Raw genomic sequence first — 22,318 nt, forward strand, 5'->3', positions numbered from 1 at the left:
TATGGCCGATCAGCTGCTGGTGGCTAAAATAATACAGATGCCTAATACCATTTTGAATATTAATATCCACCCCAACTTTCAGGAACATTATAATTTGGCAGTGCTCAGTGGCACTTCTGCCTTTCCAGCCAAATGACATTTGTCACACTCAAGTAGGAACAATTATTAATAATTTTCATTTCATTAGAAGCACTACAATAAAATGTCAACAGCCTTAAAAGTGCATCAGAAGTGTACAAATTAATTTTGATTTTCTGAAGTGTAATTACTTTTGTAAGTACTAGACTGTGTAATCACTTTGGGCGTTATTACTTGTGCAATCAATTATGCTTAAATGCACTTATCTGTTTTCAAACATGATTTTCAGAGGTCACCTGTTGGTGGGTTGTTTTTTTTTTTGTGATTATAATAAGAAGAGGCTATCATTCATATTGGACATGCAGTGACTAAAAGATAGGTAAGGCAGTAATGAGATAAATTAAAATAGAGTAGCAAATGTTGTTTTAGAAGAGACCACTTCCTTCCTATGAATTTTGGGCTTCATTGGTTCTACTTTAATTGTAGGTGGGGTATTACACACAGTGACTAAAAAATATTTTCACATGGGACGAGAGTAAGGGAGGTAGTTTGTATCTACTTTCAATTGTGGGTGTTAAAATCTTGGGTTCCCATATCTAACTTTCTGCCTAGCTAGCTGCGTACCATTGCTTGTGTACCATTTGTGAACCAAAAGCTTGGGTTCCCGTATCTGACTTTCTGCCCAGCTAGCCGTGTACCATTGCTTGTGTACCATTTGTGAACCAAAAGCTTGGGTTCCCGTATCTGACTTTCTGCCCAGCTAGCCGTGTACCATTTCTCCAAGCCTTCTAACTGCAGTCTGTTTCATTCCCATGCAGGTGATATAGTGCCTGCTTCCCGGAGGCCATGGCCTTCTTTCATCATTGGTTATTTCATCTTTATTGTGAAGCACAGCACAGAGTAGATACTTAATAAATATGTTTTGAATGAGTAAATAAATAAGCATTGTCATAAAAATTCAATGATAAAATGTAGAAGTACTCATTAACTGTTAGAAAGTATTGCTGTTAATCATCCTACTCAATCTAGTATTAATAATAATCTTTAAAAACTCAGAAAAATCAATGGATTCTCTTCATTTTGGCCAGGAAAAAGAGCTAACTCAATAAACCCATGGAAAGATTCTACCCACTATGAATCATTAAATACATGCAAAATAAAATATGAAATGAATAATTTTACTGCCTAAATAGCCACACACACAAAAAATCACTGACTTCCTGAGATATCAAGGGGTGGGGACATGGGTACCTGTGCACACAGCTGGCAGGAGTGTAAATCAGCTCAATCCTTCTGAAGAGTGATTCGACCAAATATACAAAAATTAAACATGTGCAAACTCTGTGACCAAGGAATTCTACTTTTGGTGTCTAAGTTACAGAAATGACAACTAGGCAGACAAAGATATATAAACAAAAGATTCTTTTCAGTATTGTTTAAGCTTATAAAAGGAAATCACTGTACATGCCTTTCAATAGGACACTACTAAATAAGTTATGATACATCCATAAAACAGATTTCTATGTAGACATTAAGAGGAAGAATCTTTGTGGATTGACATGTAAAATTTTCTAAGATATAGTCTTAAGTGATAGAAAAAAATTACAATCCAACATATATAGCAGGTCTGTACAGCATTTTAAACAAATAATAGACTAGATTGCATAAACCTAAGAAGAAATCTAAAAAGTAAATTATAGATCAAACATAAACTGAGTTACGAAAAAATGTAAATGATATATTTTGGGGGATGGGTATAAAGGGAAATGGTTGTTACTTATTTCTTAACGTATTTTAAGGCTGGCATTGTGTGTGGTTTTGATTTTTTGTGTTCATAAGAAATTTAAAATAAATGCATCAAATTTATTTAAAAATAGTTTTGAATGTGTGAGAGCTCTCTTGGTAAGTAACCAATCAAGTCAATAAATGACGGATAGCCAAGTCCATCTGACTCAACCCCCTTGTTCATTTGGGCTGTATTCCCAGGCTTGCTACTTAATTGGCTACTAGCTGGAATTGATTAGCAAATGTACCAGTATAAATGGAAGCCTCAGGAAAAGAGATTGTTAAATTCATATAATTTATATGAAGTATATGAAGTATCATTTTCTTAAACTTCAACATTCTCAGGAGCTTCCAGTAATATAATTCTAATAAGCAGGACTGATTGACTTTCCAAAAATATGGACAAAGTCAACAAAATTATGTCCTTGCCTCAGAATGATTTCTGTAGCTGTTAGCTAAATGGCTGCCAAAAAGTTATTATAATGAAATGTTGAAGGCCTGCTTCCATGGAGATGAAAATAATGACTCTAGCTGTTTGGAACTAGGAACGGAAGTGGTGGTTTGTTTTACTTTTTAGAATCAATTCCATTTGATGTCCATGAATGAGGTGTCCATCTCACTTTTACTGTGTTGACTTTTAAGAATCTCATTTTAAAACATCATATTAGCAAGTAAAATTGTAATTACAAGAAAAATGATGAAATCATAACATTAAAAAGTAAGCTCTATTTAAAAAAATTAATCTACTGCTTTAAGTAAAATAAAACCTTGCATTGACCTGAGAACTTGGTTAATGAGGCATTTGCCAAATTGTTTAGTTTTATGGCTTGCCAAGTGTGTAATTACTTTGCTTGGCACTTTTTAAAAATGTTATTATAAACTCTTCTTCCATAGAAAATTATGCAACATAATTATTAACTCTAAAATTACACACACATTTATCTGCTAGTATTTGCTTTCATGCTTCAGCTGTCATTTAGACAGCGGCTGCTTGAATCATGCACCTGTTCACAATGATGTTTTCAATGTGTTTCTACTAATTTCCCATTATATGGTAGAAAGCCAAACACTGGGAAAGATAAAGTAACAAAAACTGGGCTTTAATAGGAAATCACTTCTCACAAAATTGGAGACCGTGATCACATTCACACGGAAGGGGCCTGCTGGATCTGCATCCATCTAGGTCATGCTACTCATGACCTGCGCGATACATTTTCATCCACGGTGAATATTTCAGCCAGAACCACACTTCAAACCTGGACACACAATGGCAAAGCTGGCCTACATGGGGGTAGATTTTGTTCTTGCTTTCTCTTGGATGTTGCCTTTGAAAAGGGCAAAAAGAATACCTTTTATTTAATAGAACTGTCTGCTAACCAGGAAGCTCCCGGAGCTGGGCCTCATGACTGCCCAGCCTCCACACCTGCACAACACTCTGCACCGAAGACACCCGTCAGCTATTCATAAATGGGCTGAAATACTGTATTCTCTTTTCCCTTCAGCTCATCAGTGAAACAGAATGGAGGGACTCTTATGGGCTGAACTGTGTTCCCCCAAATTCATATATTGACGTCCTAACCCCTAGTCTCTCAGAGTGTGGCTGTAGTTGCAGAAAAGGCCTTGAAGGAGGTGATAAGGGTCAAATGAGGTCATTAGGTTAGGCCCTATTCCAATATGACTGGTGTTCTTATAAGAAGAGCGGATTAGGACAGAAACATATATAGAGAAAAGACCATGTGATGACATAGGGAAGAGACGGTCTCTGCAAGCCAAGGAGTGAGACTTCCGGTGAACTGGCCCTGGAGATACCTTGATCTCAGCTTTCAAGCTCCAGAACTATGAAAAAATAAATCTCTATTGTTTGAGCCCCCCCAGCCAATGGATCTTTGTTATGGTAGCCCTAGCAAATGAATACTTTGCTCTACTTTGTAGAGACCTCTTTATGAGAAGCTGTGGGATAAGTTGAACTAACTCCATTGAACCATCACTCAGAATTCCAAGACAGAAGAGAAATGGATTTAACTGTGACAGCATGGTGGAAATCATCCATAGAGCTGTGCCAGCTCCCAAATCCTGGAGATTCTGGTTATCTGGATGACCATCCCCAAGGAAAATGGGAAATGCATAGCCCATGGATTAGGGTGACATGGTTTGGCTCTGTGTCCCCACCCAAATCTCATGTCAAATTGTAATTCCCAATGTTGAGGAGGGACCTAGTAGGAGGTGATTGGACCATGGGGGTGGATTTCCCCTTGCTGTACTCACAATAGTGAGCTCTCATGAGATCTAGTTGTTTAAAAGTGTGTAGCACTTCCCCCTTTGCTGTCTCTCTCCTGCTCTGCCGTGTGAAGTTTGTGCCTGCTTCCCCTTTGCCTTCTGCCACGATTGTAAGTTTCCAGAGGCCTCACAGCCATGCTTGTTGTACTGCCTGCAGAACTGTGAGTAAACAAAGCCTCTTTTCTTTATAAATTTACCCAGTCTCAGGTAGTTTTTTATAGCAGTGTGAGAACAAACTAACATATGGGGCAACCACAGCTTTCTTTGTAAGAGAATGTGCTCACCTGGACAACTTAGACAGCTTTGTGGTCATATAGTGATCCCTCTCCATGAATCAGACCTCCCAAAATGTCAAACTTCCCAAAATGTCAGATTAAAGATCTGCTGAAATTTTCTGGAAATTTTGTAATTATTGGGCACAGGATTCTAAAAATGCACAAATCTGTGCACATTCGTGTTGGCCTCCCAAGACTGCAGAAGCAACTGTTATCTTCTTCTAAAGTATCAAGCTCCAGATGTTGGATTAGTTACCCTCCTTTTGCAGAAGGGTGATGGTGGGTCAAACTTCAGCCCCAGGAGTGTTCCATGTCGACTGATCATCTGAGGCGGAACAGGAAAGTATTTGCACTGAAACAGGTTTTATTGAATCTTTAGATGTTGAACTAGGATGTATATCGCTCAAACAAATAAAAAAAAGCAAACAGTATTAGAATTCTTGAGGCACAGTGCTGAGTTATTTTTACTTTTACTGAACCTACACTTCCTAAATTGATTGCTTCTTTTGCTTCTGATTTAGCAGTAGAGATTCATATTTAGTTCTCTGGAGGAAAAGGACACAAATAAAGAGGCTTTGAAAACATAACCTTTTCTTTCCTGTGACAAGTGCGAGTTTATCAATACAGATCCACTGTGACCAGGCTTTCTTGTGTTTCCAAAGATATTATTTTGCTTTTTTGCTGTATGCCTCCATAGATAATCCAATGAAAATCACATGCAAATCTGCATGGTGCATTCTTAGAAAACATTTTTAGGTCCCATTTGAAGAAAGAGAGAGACATATTTTCACTTTTACACCTTCTGTTCCCAAATGAAAACATTGACTTGAAAGCCAGGCTTGCAAACAGCTTTCCACTTAAACAATAAAAATGCACAGAAATCCTTCCAGTGCTACCAGAAGTTATGTATCCGCTATGTAATTCAGGTGTTTGTAGCCATATAGGATATATGAAAATACGTAAAATCAAATCAAAGAACTATATTACTTTTCATATTCAAACTGATATAGTAAATAAAAATATCAAGATTTTCTATTAGAATGTTCCCTTAGCACTTGCAGAAAAACCAAATTAAGCAACAAAGGAAAAGATAATTCTGCTTATTTGCTGTTAGGTAATGAAAACAGACTGATGGAAGAAAATCATACGACTCTCTACATTTTATTCACAAGGGGGACTTGCATTTTTGCAGAAAGAAGTCACCCTTTTAACTGTAGGCAAATGTTAACAGTGACAGTACTGGTTCATAGGAATAGTGGAACATTCAAATAGCGAGTCTTAGGGCCTCATCATTGGAGATCTGAGAGTGACTACAAACTATAAACCATGAGTGTGCATTTCACTTTGCCAAATGTGTTATTTTTTTAGAGATTAACTGGAAAAAAAGATAAAGTCAGGCACATATTAATTTCTGAATTCAAATAAAGTGGTATAACACTATACCTGGAACAACCTCATTTTAATTTCCACTTGGTAAGACAACATGCTTTCAGACCTGCACCTTACAGTTCTCTTTTATTATGGCTCAAATCTCACGACGTGCAGAGATCATGCTGCTCATCAGATAGAGCTGCTCTAATATAATCCCAGCTCTGGAGGTGTCTCGCACTAACACTTCACAAAACTCATCAGTTTCTGCTCTCCAGTTCAACTCGGGAACAAAAAGATACACCATTTCTTTTAGTTCATATTTAATACATTTACTGTAAAACTCACTGTCTAAATTAAAAGAATGCAGAAGGTATATCATGTGCTTATAATTCCTGGAAAACTTTTTTGTTTTAAATCAGCATCATATACTTCAAGTTATAGATGGAGAATAAATGGAGTCTGGGATGCAACAGGAGCATTTGCAGTTGTTTTTTTCTCAAAAGCAACATTTTCTGAAATTTTTCTGATTTTCTAAATCATATTGAGGTCACACAGTTTTCAGGTAAGGCAATGAATCTTTCTTTTAACTAATAACTTTTCCTTTAGGAGAAACAATTCTGGGGATGTATTATCCCATTGTTGCCAGAAAGGGGTCCCAATCCAGACCTCAAGAGAGGGTTCTTGGGTCTTGCACAAGAAAGAATTCAAGGAGAATCCATGCAGCCTTGTGAAGGCAAGTTTATTAAGAAACTTAATAAACTAAATTGAAAGCAAGTTTTTTTAAGAAAGTAAAGGAATAAAAGAACGGGTACTCCATAGACAGAGCAGCAGCATAGGCTGTTCAGCTGCTGGTACTTATTGTTACTTCTTGATTATATGCTAAACAAGGGGCAGATTATTCATGAGTTTTCCAGAAAAGGGGTGGGCAATTCCTGGAACCTGAGGGTTCTTCCCCTTTCTGGACCAGATAGGGTAACTTCGTGATGTTGCCATGGCATTTGTAAACTGTCATAGCACTGGTGGGAGTGTCTTTGAGAGCTAATGCATTATAATTAGCATATAATGAACAGTGAAGATGACTATAGGTCACTTTCATTGCTGTCTTGGTTTTGGTCAGCTTCTTTACTGAAAACATTTTTATCAGCAAGGTCTTCGTTACCTGTATCTTGTGCTGACCTCTTATCTCATCCTGTGACTTAGAATGCCTAACCTCCTTGGAATGCATCCCATTAGGGATCAGCCTTATTTTATTCAGCCCCTAGTCAAGATGGAGTCACTCATGTTTAAATATCTCTGACACAACGGGAAATTACCACAGTGAATTTCCATGGTATCACAGAGGAGTGTGAGAATGAGAAAAATCTCATCAAGGTGGTGCCCAAGTCCCTGGGATGGAGAGGAGTACTTTAACCTCTCAACAAAAAGAACCAAACTCTGTAAAATAGTAAAAGAGATTTATTCTGAGCCAAATATGAGTGACCAAATCCCATGACGCAGCCCCAGGAGCCTCAGGAGGTCCTGAGAACATATGTCCAAGGTGGCTGGGTTCAACTTGATTTGATACATTTTAGGCGGGCAGAAGTTACAGGCAGACATACATCCATGCATGTAAGTTGTACAGTGGTTCAGTCTGGAAAGGCAGAACAACTCGAAGTGGAGGTGGGGCAGGGAACTTTCAGGTCATAGGTGGATTCAAAGATTTTCTGATTGTCAGTTGCTTGAAAGAGTTAAGTTATTATCTAAAGACCTGGAATCAATAAAAAAGAAGTGTCTGGGTTAAGAGGTTGTAGAGACCAAAGTTTTTATTATGCAGATAAAGCCTCTGGGTAGCCAGCTTCAGAGAAAATAGAAGGTAGCTGTCTCTTATCAGAACTAAAAGGTGCCAGACTCTTAGTTAAGTCTCTCCTGGTTCCAGAAAGACCTGAAAAGGGAAGAGGATTCTCTACAGAATGCAGATTTTCCCCACAAGAGACAGCTGTGTAGGGCCATTTCAAAATATGCCCATGAAATGTATTTTGGGGTAAAATACTTTGATTTCTTTTAGGGCCTGCCATGTGTGATACTATACTAGAGTCATAGTATACATGTGATACTATACTAGAGTCAGGTTGGAATTTGATATTTTATTGCTACAAAGGGTCTGTTTTGTCAGTCTTAAGATCTCTTTTTTAATGTTAATACTGGTCAGTTGTGCCTGAATTCCAAAGAAAGGAGGGCATAATGAGGTGTGTCCAACCCATCCTTTCTATCATGGCCTGAACTAGTTTTCAGGTTTACTTTGGAATACCCTTGGCCAAGAGTGGGGCCTCCTCTGCTGGTTAGGAGGTCCCCAATTTTATTTTTGGCATAGAAAGCCAAAGATGGACAGAAAGTATGCTGGAGGAGTGGGAGGGCTGTGCATTGCCTTGAGGTCTGAAACAGGCATCAGGAGGATCCTCTCTTTGCTGCCCCAGAGAAGAGTCTTCTAAACATCATCCCTTGTCACTGATGCCACCGAGTTCAGGAAATGAACAAAGTGAGGAAATGTGGAGTGAGGAAATATGGAGTAAGCAGACCCCCAGTGGATAATACATTTTGTCCATTTAGCACCTTGCTTCAGTTACAGCTTCCTCAATAGGGTCAAGGATCCACTCAGCATGAACCAGGATGTGTGATGAAGTGCAGGCTTTTGCATCTGCATATGAATCACTTAAACTTGCTCACCCACTGCTTAGCAGGAAATGGACTTTCCAATTAATAATACTCACTTTGCTCTCCCCAGTTAACCAGTTGCCTTTGCGTCCCTCTCATGAGAACACTCAGTTTTCAGAGTTCAGAGCCTTCCGCCTTCCTCTCCCCATGGTGGTGTCGGGGTGGACAGGAGCTCCTGGCAGTGGGGAGAGGATACTGCTAAGGTGTGTGTGTGAGTCCTGGGCCACTCCTGGGTCTTGGCTGCCTGAGGAAGTGCTGTCTCTTGTGCTTGACCAGGCCGCTGTCCAGTCCCCACTCCTCTTTGACTGCTGAGGCTACAGCCAAAGAACTCGCAGCTGATTTTGCTCAGCTTCCTAGAGCCTCGCGGTCCTTCCCTTGGCCCACTTCATGGGCTCCTTTGGGTCTGGCTGGGGCTCATTTTCACTTCCTCGCTGGGTGGCTTACCCTGCACCTGTCACAGCGTCACTTCTGAATGGCTGCCACCCTCCTGGAACCCGTGGAGACCTCAAGGGGAACCTCGACCCTCCTTCTGCCTCACTTTCCCACTCAGATGACTTAATTTGGATGTGACCACTTCTCCTGGGGCCAGGGACACCTGCAAAATGGTGTTCTTATAGCTTGCCAAGTGGGAATTACATTCCCTATATCAAGGCAGCCTAATTTGGTGGAAGAGATCATGGATTTAGATTTCTAATTGCCTGTCTTGGAATCTGGCCACTTACAAATCTCTGAGAACTTGGCCTAATTGCTTAAATGTATGAAGCCTCAGTTTCCTCACTTGCAAGTTGAGAATGATGAAAATAGTAGCTTCTATCTCTTGGATTAGTACTCTTGCAGCACTTAGAATAGTGAATACCATGTTAAGCCTCAAAAAATTACTGGCTGTCATTATTAATATAACCTTGAATTTATTGTGGTAAATGAGGTACAGTAAGAAAGTAAATGTCTTACTGCTGAGCCAATAAGATTCCAAAGATACTTCAAAGATGTGCCACTACTATGACTATTTGCTATGTGCCAAATATGGTGATAACCGAATTATAACGCCTAGAAGCTCATCTAATTTAGACCAATTCTACAGCTAGGGAAAAAATAGATTAGAGAAATTGTGTTACCTGCCCTGAGTAGAGAAATTCATCTTAATTTTAATTTGTAATTGGCTCAGTACCTTCAAATTAAGTTGTATCTAACTTAATGCACATGTATGTATTCATTTATTGAATATACACATGTATTCATAAATATGTACATATATCTGTATGTATTAAAATTGGTATTCTGCACTGTTTGTACTGATGTGTAGAATATAGATGGAAGTTTTAAAAGTAAACATATTTTCAAAAGATAATAAAGTCCAACCTGCCATTGTAAAAGTATAACGGCATGTGTACTGGTTATCTCTTACTGTGTAATAAGTGATCCCCACATATAATAAATGATCCCTTCTAGCCTTAGAATGTCAGAACAACAAACATTATCTCATATGGCTTCTGAAGGTCGGGAACCTAGGAGCAGTTTAGTGAGTGGATTCTGGCTGAGGATCTTCATTCAGTGGCTGCATTCCTGTTGTTAGCCAGGGCCGATGTTATCTGAAGGTGTGACTGGGGTTCGAGAAGCCACTTGCAAGAGTCTCACTCAGTTGTATATGGACTGGAGACCTCAGTTTCCCCCCATATGGGCCTCTGCACAGGACTTCTGGAGAGAGTAGCAGCTGGCTTCCCCTAGAGAGTGATCCAAGAGGGACAGAGCATGCACAGAGCAGCAGTTGGCGATCTAGTCCCAGAAGTCCCCAGTGGCTTCTTCTGTTTATTAGAAGTGAGTCCATAAGTCCAGCTCACACTGAAGGGGAGGAGGGTTAGGCTGTGTCTCTTGAAGAGAGGACACGGATGAATTTGTGGATGTTTTAATATCTCTGCACACTGCATCTGCTTCCTACCCCTCTGCAGCAAAAGAGTGCTATGGTTTGCAGAGCTGCTTCCCTGGGATGTTTTGGGTATAGCTTCAGGCAGCGGGCATTTTCTATGCACATTAGTTACAGTAGCCACCACCGCAGGAAGGGTGCACACTTGGAGAGCTGCTGTGAAGGAGGCACCTTGCTTTCCACCATCTATGCATGCCCAAAGCATTCATATTGTGAAATGATCAAAAACATGAGGGGGCATAATTCATCTGGAGGGAGTGTGCAGTTAGAAAAGCCAAATGATCCTTTGGTAGAAGAAGCCTACTTCTTTGGCCTTCAACCAGTCATGTTGGCTTATGTTCATTCCCTATGAGTGCTTCTCTAAGAGGTTTTCTCTAAATATTTAACCTTTCTATGGCTTTAGATCTCTTTCCATCATCAAAGTCTTCATCTTTGCAGTTACCTGCATCTGAAATACTCACTGTCTCCTCATGGGGCTGACTCTTCATTGTACAGTCTTGGCTTAAATGCTACCCCCTCAGAGTCCCCTTGCCAGACCAGTCTATCCCCAAAGAACCTACAATCTGTTAGATTAGAGGTTATGCTTTGGTTTTATTTTCCTTGATAGAACTCAGCACACTTTGCACTTACATGACCATTTGCAAGTTTGCTTGTCTATTGTCTATCCACCTTGTTAGACTGTAAGTGTGATAAAGGTAGTTTTGTTGCAAATATTCAGGTTTTGGATGCTTTTCGTTCCCATTGATACACACCTATATACACGTGAGTGTGTGTGTGTGTGTGCAGTCAGGCATTTCTACAGATTATAGATGAGAAAATGGGAAGTAGGGGGAAGACTATGCAGACCTTGTCAATTCCAATTACATTTCCCAGAACTTGTAGCTAAAAGATAATAAAATCCAGCATCTTTTTTAGCATCCAGAATTGTTAATTCATGGGCAAGCAATTTAGATGAATTTTAGATGAGAAATTGAATTTTCAGCAGCACAGCAGGAAAATCATCACTTACTATAGTTGAAAATAGTTAGCAGTGATTAGTGTTCCTGTGTTTGATATGGTAGCTCTTCTGCTGTGTGCAGCATGGGGTAAAGTAGCCAGGTCTGTAGACGAGACTTTTAATCAATGAAACAAAGCCATGTGTAAAAGCGTCTACATGAAAAGGCATTGAGGACAGGTACAAGATGCTTCTTCAACTGTGAAGAAGAGAAATGTGCTTCTGGCCAGGTCTGGGTGCCAAGGGTAGAACACTTCAATCAGGAAATTAAATGCTTACTGGAAGAAGACCATGAACAGGGCACAGTCTCTACACAGGCTTAGCTGCACATCTACGGACAGATGAATGTCCAGATCATATTTCTATCCTTCTAATAGTTCCCGCATGAAGCCAAAATACTCAGCTGAAAAGTGAGAATGTTAACCATCAACATAAAAATAAGCTTCTATGTATTGAAATTATGTACAATTAGTGTTTTGCTGAACTGTGGACTAGCAGATTGGGGTTTTCAGTGTGTATCGTGAGCCCACTGCACAGCTGCTGTGAGTGGTCCTAGAAACTCAATAAGTAAATCCTAATCTCTATGACTGTGGGTTTTTCTCTTGAAACACACTGTGGTCAGTGCTTCTAGTCCTTCTGCAAACTAAACAATGAGAGTTGCTCTACACACACGTGCACCCCATATATTCTGTAAAATATGTGTATGGGCATGTGAATCATTATATAGAACCCAGGCTTTCAGAGCTTCTGTTAATCTCTGTAGGATTAAGGGGTTTTGGACAATACAATGAATTTTTGTTAGAGAATGTCTGTGCAAAACTCACTCCATAGAGAAGACACAATGAGATCCTTCTAAATGGGTGAATTGAGGAAGAGCGTAGGCATCTATGACTCATTGACAGTTTGGTGCATAATTATGACTCGGGGTTGCTCCAGGCATTTGCATCACCTATTGGACAAGCCCACATGGCTTCTTAAAGTGCTTAATCATCATCCACAAGTGGCCATAAAATTTCTCAGCTTTATAAGCATGGTGAACTTGGTTGCTTTTAAAAATACATACACCACAGAAATTTATTTGGAAAACTGACAATGTCTCTCAAGCTTGTTCAATTCTAATATTTATTGCAGCATGTAACCAGCTTATAAATAATTATATTTCCTATAAATTTTTTTGCCTCAGGAAAATACAAAATTTAGTTTAAATATCCCAAATCTGTGATTGCTTTTGGATTATAAATATTCTCTCTGCTATGAAATACGCATGAATCATCAAGTTCTAGCAAAAAATATTACATAGTCATAACGCAGCCTCCAAAGGTGGCTGATGACTGCTTATCATAGTTGCTACTGAGCAGTATCTGGCATCAAATGATTCATCGGTCGTATTCCAGAGTCTGTTTAACTAAAAGGGGTAGAAGCATCTAAAACATACAGCAAGGACTTTACATCAAGTATACCTCCCACACTTACCCTACCTTAAAAACTATTTAGAATCCAAATGTGAAACAGAATATGTGAGCGCACATAATTATCCATGCCTATTTTCACATTTACATAGCTTCTGTAAAAACCACTTCTGTCTCTTTTACATGCACTTAATTAAGTCTGCCATCTTGCTGGCCTATAATGTTTGACATGCTCAACTGAAAGCAAATGACAAAAATGCCAAATGACATTTCCATTTTCTTATTTAAAAGACTTATTTTTTAACACTGTCTGTGTGTGGTATTTCTTCACTTGCTTATAAATATTTTACAAATTTCGATAGCTTCAAATTTAAAAAACTGATTAGTTACATTAACAACCCAAATAATTGAAGAGCAGCATACTTAAAGTTCCAGGCATTAAATTTTTATTTTTGATCATCACTGGATTTTAACTGTATAAAATTAAGCATTGTATGCAAATCTAGCTCTGCAGGGGAAATTTAGCCACTTTACTTTTTAAGAGTGGCCAAACTTGGTTGCCCTAATAGTATCTGAAAAAAATTAATTATTGAGAACTCACCACTCAATGTGAATAGTGAAAAGATTTTGGAAGATGCCTTTCTCTTTTCTTTTTTCTGTCTCCATTTCTAGGGTCACTGGCTATTCCCTCCTGCTGGGAACACTCCTCCCCCAGGTAACCGCATATCACAACCGGTAATCACTTCCAAGTCCTGTCCAAATATTTGCACAAACTTTCACCTTCAAATGTGTCCTATAGAGATTGTGTTATTTAAAATGGTAACCAGCCTCCTTTCTTAACCCCTCCCCAGACCTCCTGATTTATTTTGCCCACTAGATTTTTTTCCTGGCCCTTATCACTTTCTGACACATGATATAAAGTGTTTCTGTTCAAGGTATTATTATTTCTGGACCATCTTCCCCTACAGGCAGCCAAGCTCCATGAGGGCATCTGTTTTGTTCATCTCTGTACCCCCAACCACTAGGATGGTGTTTGTCTCCAAGTAGACACCCAGTTAATACTAGCAAACCAGGGGCGACCTTTGCATTAAACCAAACGCCTGGACAATTTGCTAGAATAGGCTACTTTATTGATGTTTCTTTCTTTGGACTGCTTGGATGTCTCACACACATTTTTTGATTGAGAACAAAAATTGGGAACTTGAACCTTTGGTTAGGAGTAATTCACTTCCATACTTTCCATCCCTCAGAGGGTACACAGCCATCTCAAAAATGTTGCTACTAACCCTTTGGTAAATAAATTTCTACCCAAACACTGAAAGCTGTTTAGTTATGCGAAAACTTTAGATGTGAATAAAATCAATTCTTATATTTAAGGTTCTAAAATGGAATTTGGGCACCACACTCAGACCTTTTACAAAAGAGAACATTTTCCCCCTATTGTTATTGTAGGCAGATCTGGAACTAGAACTAATCATTTTCAAATTGTTCTCATGGCACTGAAAATACAATTCTCCTTCCCACGGCTGCTTCTATTGTGAGTGGCCAGTGAAAAACATTGCCCCTCAATTCCTTTCTTCTTTCCACATTTTGATCCATAATGCAACCTCTTAAAACGTGTGAATTAACCTTAGGATATGTGCTTAGCCTAAGGTCAAGATAAACTCTGTATAAAATGACTACCTTTAGAAATATTTTAAATATGCTATTATAGAATATTCCACTTTAAGGGATTTTTTCATTTATAGATAAATAGGTCCATTTGAGGAACCTGAAATTATGATTTTGCTTTCCCACAAAACTTTCTTTAATCCTGTTGCTAGCCAGCTGACCTGTAAAGATAGTATCCTACATCTACCTTAAACTCCTTCCATTTCTCTTTAATTCTGATTCCTTTTTCTGCAACCCAGCATTTGCAGTCTCTAGAGGGAAATAAAAGTCAATCAAGTTTAAAAGTGCTGAGGCAGCCCAGAGGTGATCTGTGTGTGCTTCCCACCCAGGCCACTTTCTTGGAGCCTCCCCATGGGTCCATCGGGGCCTGGGCTGTTGTACCTGCTCTCTGGTGTCAGCAATGGGGTGTCGCCGATCCACAGTGGACGCGCCTGATCCACCTTCACTGCCCCTCCTTATAGTTGCCTCTATAAGAAGCCTCTGGTCTTGTTGGCTTGATGCTGTGGCCGTTTTCCCCCCTTGTTATTTCTGACACATTGGTGGGTGTTATTTCACAAGCGTATGGTGCTAATTTTGTGTCAAGCACAGCTCTAAGCACTTTACAAAGATGACCCCATTGAGGACCTCATAAAACAGCCCTATGAGGCCGGCACTGTGGGGATGCCCATTATACAAAGGAGGAAAGGGAGGTGAGGATGGGGTGAGGGATTTGGCCTCCCCCAGCTGATCATGGAGCCAGAATGGGAAGCCACAGCAGATGTCCGTTGTTTTCCTGCCAGCAGCGGCCCCTCCTGATTCTGGAGCAGAGCAGGAAGGGTGTAATCACACTCTGGCTGATAGCTAAGATAACTCTGGGAATTCCACAGAGAGAGACCCTGGCACTCCTTCTTTGGACAGTGGCCCCAGGCCAACCGTGTCCTAATAAGGGCCTGACTACAGCGGCTTATCTAGAGTCAAAGAGAGAGCAACTGGGAGAGGTTTGCAAAGGTGGCTGTTTAAATGGGGGAAGGCAGAAGGGGAGCGAGGCTAGCTGGCAATCCATGACCACTTCCCATTTGTTATCTCATCTAATTCGGCCAGGCCTCTGGATAATGAAGTGGTATCATTGTTATTCCCTTTTACATACACAAAATCCAAAGCTCGGAAGAAGTTGAATGAATTGTGTTAGGTTATACGGCTAACACAGGGTTTCTCAGGCCTGGCATGATGGACATTTGAGGCAGAACGTTCTTCGTGGTGTGTACTGCCCTGGGCATCACAAGGTGTTTAACAGAGGCCCTGGCCTCTCCTCAGTCCAGAGATGCCAGTAGTATCACCTGGTCGTGACAAGCAAGTCTCTGGACATTGACCAGTGTCCTCTGGGAGGCAGAATCTGGATACCCTACCCCCAAAGCTTGAGCTCTTAGCTATGATGCCTCCCCATATAACCCTGGAGATGACCCCATGACTCTCTGGCTTTAGTGATAAAGGGTTGAACTAGATATCTTTCAATCACCTTATGACCCGAATGGCCTTCATTCAAGAAGCGTATAACCTGGTGGAAGACATAAGGTGAGTACAAAATCAGTTGCCAGTATCTTCTTCATTGTTTTAATTCCTGTCCTCACCCACCCCGGTGGCCCCAGGAAACACGGAACTGAGAAAGTAGAAGGTATGGATGGCTTCCACAGAACTTCTCTGTTTTGGAGAAGCAAGCACACTTTTTCCCCTTTTATTATTTATTTTATTATTGTTTATTATTTTATTTATTTTTGGCACACAATAATTGCACATATTTATGGGATACAGAGTGATATTTTGAAATGTGCACACAATGTATAATGTTTTAAGGGGTCAACTACCTCTGGCCTCTGTGAATTCAGGCCATCAAAGGCCTGGCCAGCTCTGTGCCCACATGCCTTGGGGCAACCTTTTCCCTTGCAGGGCTGAAAGGATTCCCTGGTCCTGAGTTGGCCTTGATGGCTCCACTAGCAATGGTTTCCCAGACAGAAAGGCCTCTATGAGCCATGGGCCTGTTCTGGAAGTCACATTTCAGTGACACCCAGACGTTTTCAGTAAAGGGGCCGCCTGCTGGCTCTGACTGATGGGAGGTATTCTGAAACCAACTACATATTCAAAAGATGAAACTAAATACATGAGGATTAAGTACTTCAGTGAAACAGAAATTACAATTATAATATATTTTTTAACAGAAGTGAACAGGTGGTGCTTTAAATCTATCCAAGATTAACCCATATTCAACACGTTAAGCCCCCAGGCTGTCATAATAAACGTTGTCTAATTATGTATTCTTGGGAGTGCATTTTATGTTGGGTTTTCAAATTGGAATTTGTATCCAGCTGAAGTTATCTACACAGTGCAGTTTTTGTGTGTAACAAAGTGAGGATTCAAAATATTAAGTATTTTTTGAGTAACTTCACTTCACTTTGAGGTCTCTGTGAAGCTGTTCTCCAGAAAGGAATGCAGTCAAGAACAGTGAATTGTAAGAGCTTAGTGTTTTCCACCTTTTGAAGGTCTAGTTGCATCCACATAAACTTTTGGTTGGTTCAGGGTAGCAGTGGGATTTGTAATCCTGGATTTTCCTAAAATTCAGCCCATTCTCCATGTTTGGTGACATTATTCAAGGTTTCACTTTCACATGGTTGAGTCTACTGGTTTTGACTTTAAACACATGAGGTCATTTGCATCCCTAGAGTAAAAGTGTCCAGACCTTCCTCATTTTTGCCTTACAAAATGCAAAACAGTGGCACATGGGCCCCTTCCCACCGAAATTATAAGAGCAACGAAGCAACTTACATTTTGGTGGAGGCAATAGGATAATGTAATGTCTTACTGGTTCCTACTCTTTTAGGGGATTTCATTAGCTACAACTTAGGCTGGGCAATGCAACCATTTGAGCCCAGCTCATAAAAAGAATGCAAGTATTTCTGAAGCCATTCCATTCCATTATTCTGACAATCCCTTCCCATCATCCTAACAATGCATTTCCTCTCATGAGCATCAATGGAGGGAATAGTAAAGGGAGCTTGTTGAGCTCAATTCCAAGGTCTGATTCAATGTCACCGCTGCCCTGCCAGCCCCCGCTCTTGAAATCTAGATGCATGAACTCTTAGATTCCACTCTACTATGGAAGTTCAAATCTTTCCTAGAAAGGGGCCTGGGGGCTTCCATTTCCATAGTCATATCTTCCTCAGGAGCATAATTTCCATGACACATGACCCTCCAACAGTCCTGCACATGGTGCTTCTCTGAACTACTACACTGATCCAGAAGCCAAAACCAGCCATTCTCACCATCTCCCACCCTCTCATCATCCAAAGAAGGCAATTTGTATGTATGGTAGAGTTTCATCAGTATTTAGAGGGACTGAGAAAGAAATCAAGTTGCAAGAACACACACTCTGATTTTTTCATGCAGGGTAATCCAGCCTCTTCCCCCAAATTTAGATCTAGGCTTTTTTTTTTTTTTTTTTTTGGTACAGCCAAGTTCATCAGAGAGCTCAGAGCTAAAAGGCGGTGCTCTATTTGAGAAGGGACACTACTTAGAAGACTGTGGAAGCAACATTCCCCTTGTTGAGCAGAAATGTTTTATTCTTTCTGTGAGTTCTTGGAATATAAGGCCTCACATGACTAGAGAGGAGCTATTTTAAATATCACAGGAACTGTTCAGAAAATGGCCTTGCCCAACTCAGGACCAAGGACAGCTCTCAGACCCTTAGAACAAAGGACAGCGTTCAAGGCCTCCCCAGGTGTTCAGCATCACAAACAAAACACATTTCCATATTATATACATTTTGCATATTAAAGAGAGAAATAGCAGAGGCAAATATGCTCTAAGGCCAAAGGCAATTCTGTTTCTTACATAAGGAAATTCAGGGTACTAGCAAACTATATTTGCCTCTAATTTGATGAACAGAAGCAGAGCAATACTGGCCAGGTGAAGTTTTAGTTTTCGATGGTCTCCTTGGGCCAGCCGCTGCAATCTTTCCTCCCACTGTCAGGAACATCTCCATGCTCCTGACCTCTAGGGCCTGCAAATCTCCACCACTGACCCCTCTCAAATGGCAAAGCCTTTCCCAGGGTGGAACCCCTGGCATGGTGTTTGTGGTTTACTTTAAAAGGTGTGAACAAATGTCCTTGGTAAAGTATGTGTTACTTGAAGTTAAATTCATCTTCTTTTTACAATGGTATTGCCTAGAGTCTTTAGCATAACAACTGCATTTGGATTCTTCAAGGGGGGAATAGAATACCCAGCATTTTTCAAAAGTTTTTAACAGAAAAGCTTTTATGGGGGTAGATGCACCATTCAAGACTAGAGTTGTGAGGACACACTTGTGAAAATGCTGGGTTTGGAAAGAACATGCTCTTGGAGGCAAGACTCTGTCTCCTCCCCGAGGAAGAAAAGAGCTGGTCTACTCATGTCAGTCTTGCTCCCATACACACCAGCAGGTTGTACCCACACACCTGGTACCTGTGATGGCCCTAGGATATCCTGATGTGTCCCATCTTCTCTTGTTTCTTCTCCATTCCAGGTTTTTATTCCTGCACCTCCAAATCATCTGCTCCTGTCTCTTTGGAACAGCCTTAGCATCCTTCCTCTTTGTTTGGGGCTTCAAGAGAAGTTTCCACGAAGAGGACAGAAGTTCTCAGCCAAAAGCAATTCAACATCCTGGCTTCTCAGCAGTGGGAAAAAGTCCTGAGGTGGAATAACTTCAAGCATTTGCTGGGACTCCTGGATGTCCATCTCCAATCCCCTTCCTAGTGTCATTAAGAGCAGAAGTTTCATGCCTGATGCATCTGTGTTCATTCGAATTTCAGCCCTGCCTCTTACTGTCTTTGGCATGTTTGGGTAAGTCGCTTAACATCTCTGAGCCTTAACACCTCTTCTGGAAATTAGAGATGGTAATAATAGTAATACTTATTGCTTATATATTGCTGTGAGTATTTCATGAGACAATGTCATAGTCTTAATCTCAGTGTCTGGCACATAAAATACGGGGAGTACACATTCTCTGATATTATTTTTGTGAACGTTGTTGTTGTTGTTGTTATAATTCGTATGCCCAATTGATTCCAGTGCATAATCTAGAGAATGAGATCCATCTAAACCCCCCAGCAGCATCCATTCTCAGAACCTCCCCTCCCTAGGCCAGGCAGCAGAAGGAATGTGCCCCTTCCCTTGAAATCAGAATCTGCTGTCTCCCCAGGAGGTGTCTGCGTGGAGCTGTGCCTCTTCAGATTAAATGCTGCTGTTGGTATTGAAGCACACAGATTTATTTAGTCATCATATTTGTTGGGTTGCTCTACTGAAAAATGATGGCTCCTAATTAACATATCAACACATGAATCATTTCTGGAGTTCTAGCTGCATAAACTGCCCAGCTGCTGGTCATTTCTTCCAGAAAACAATCAAGGGAAATATGCCAAGCTGTGGTTCTCCATCTCGCCCTCTATCCTCCCCCACCCATGCCCATGTCTCCCCTGCTGTTCCCATGAGCATGACGGGCTCCATGGGACAGGAGAGGTGCCAGCTGAGAGCAGACTGGGGGCTGCAGGGAATGACTTGGTCTTTTCATGACAATTGTTCTCAACCAGATTAGAGGACTCTAACAGAGGCAGGGGTGCGGTGTCAAGAGATTATTCTGTCTTGAATACAGAATTGAGTCTTTTGTTACTGAGGAACCGTTTCTACGTATCTAAATCATAGAATTGGCTCAAAAGTCTCTCCCTCTCTTCCCAAGCATGTGAACCAAGTCCTTGTCTTGGCCTGTGAGTACTGTCTCCACAGGCATCAGTCACCAGCCAGCATGCAGGACTTCACAAGATGGAAACAGCCAATCTGGGCTGGAATGGGCTCTTGGTCGGGGTAGTGGGGAAGGGTATCTTAACACTGAGTAAGGTTGTGTTTCTGCCTGTGTCTCAAAATGTGCATTCCTACATGTGTGGCAATTAGAAAAGACACATGTGTTTGAATTCCCATTCTTACATTTAAATTTCTCAAGTCTTCTAGTACCCAGGAGGACATAAGTCAAGCCCAGACTTTCATTCAGTCTCACGTATAAGCCAGGCACACACTGCTTGCTGTTTTGGTCATCTCACAGTTAAATTTGTGAAGACAATTACAAGCCATGAGGACCATTGTTTTTTTCTGCCACCGATTCCTCCCAGTGCTTGGGCACTTGTTAAATCGTATACAGACCTAATTTCCATCTCTAGATTCTACAATAGGCATGTCTTTTTTTAAGCCAGTAGACTTATTTTAAGTATTGTTTTGTGGCACTCTAGTATTCAGCACGTTCAGCTCCAATGCCAATCGTTACACTGAAAGACACAATCATGAAAGCCATCATTGCAAATGTTGAAATCCTGAAAAGTTTAAATCCCTAGAGTCTAAAATCCCTAACATCTAAAACCCTTCCAAATCACCAACCTGAGACTAAAGTCTCAGATGGTGAAATTCTGAAAGTTGAATCTTGCAGAAGGAATTCGCATGCTTTCATCTGTACACAGGATCGCTGCGTTGTGTTAGTTGCATCATGTTAGGTGAAACTATTGTTTTATTGTTTCAAACAACAAACTTGTTGTTGTCTTTATTGGGAAATTGTGTATGGTTTAAGGAGAGGCACATGGGAGCCAAGTGAATAAGGGGTGGACTTGTGGGCTTTACTCCACATGTCAACTTGACTGGAATAAGGGATGCCTAGAAACCCAGGAAAGCATTATTTGAGTTGTGTCTGTGAGGGTGTTTCCAGAGGAGACTGGTGTGTGAGTCTGAGTGGCCTGATGAGAAAGATCTGCCCTCATTCTTGGTGGGCATCATCCAATCTGCTGGAGACCTGGAGAGAACAAAGACAGAAGGCAAGAAGGCAGATGGGTCTCTCTGTCTGAGAGCTGGGACAGACTTTTCTTCTGCTGCCTTGGACATCGCAACTCCAGGATCCCTAGTCTTTGGATTCTGGGACTTCCACTAGCACCCCCAGGTCCTGAGGCTTTTGGCCTTGGGCTGAGAGTTACACCATTGGCTTTCCTGGTTCTGAGGCCTTCAGACTGACTGAACCAGGAAGCTACCATTATCCCAGCATCCTAGCTTGCAAACAGCTTGTCATGGAATTTCTCAGCCACCAAAATTGTATGAGCCAATTCTCCTAATAAATCTCCTCTTCCATATCTCTGTATATATACATATCTTATCAGTATCATCTCTCTGAGAACTCTGGCTAATTTGGTGTTGGGGAAGCTGCATATCTTTCCTTCTTACTGTATCCTTCACAACACAATGGAAGGAATCTGTGAAATTCTTCCCTTGAAAAAAGGCTGTGATAAGTTTAGTGTACGAGGCTACCTAAGGTGAAATATAAAATATTAAAAGCTAATGATTATTGATGCTGTCAAAGCAGAAAGTCTCTCTTAATTGCAATGGCCATGCAATAATCAGACTTTCTAATGAACAAGCACATACTTATAAAATGTGCAGGCCGGGCACGGTGGCTCATGCCTGTAATCCCAGCACTTTGGGAGGCCAAAGTGGACAGATCACCTGAGGTTAGGAGTTTGAAACCAGCCTGCCCAACATGGTGAAGTCCCATCTCTACTAAAAATACCAAAAATTAGCTGGCCATGGTGGCAGGCACCTGTAATCTCAGCTATTCGGGAGGCTGAAGGAGTATCGCTTGGACCAGGGAGGCGGAGGTTGCAGTGAGCCGAGATCACACCATTGCACTCCAGCTTGGATGACAAGAGTGAAACTCTGTCTCAAAAAAAAAAGAAAAGAAAAAGAAAAGAAAAGCATAGATCACAAACACTCTCCAAATACGAGTGCACCAAGTGTTTGGAAGATCATAGAAGTG

The 22,318-nt window shown here is 40.8% G+C and overlaps 1 long non-coding RNA gene across 1 annotated transcript in view; it reads left to right on the plus strand.

Moving 5' to 3' along the window:
• LOC103887898 overlaps positions 1-22,318 on the plus strand; it is a 76,197-nt gene that overhangs the window by 44,405 nt on the left and 9,474 nt on the right. Inside the window, exon 2 of the long non-coding RNA XR_002515044.2 lies at positions 19,004-19,320. This is a non-coding gene — a long non-coding RNA (uncharacterized LOC103887898). The remainder of the gene's footprint in view (positions 1-19,003; positions 19,321-22,318) is intronic.

This window comes from Papio anubis, chromosome 16 (genome assembly GCF_008728515.1).
Source record: "Papio anubis isolate 15944 chromosome 16, Panubis1.0, whole genome shotgun sequence".
NCBI classification, from domain to species: domain Eukaryota; kingdom Metazoa; phylum Chordata; class Mammalia; order Primates; family Cercopithecidae; genus Papio; species Papio anubis.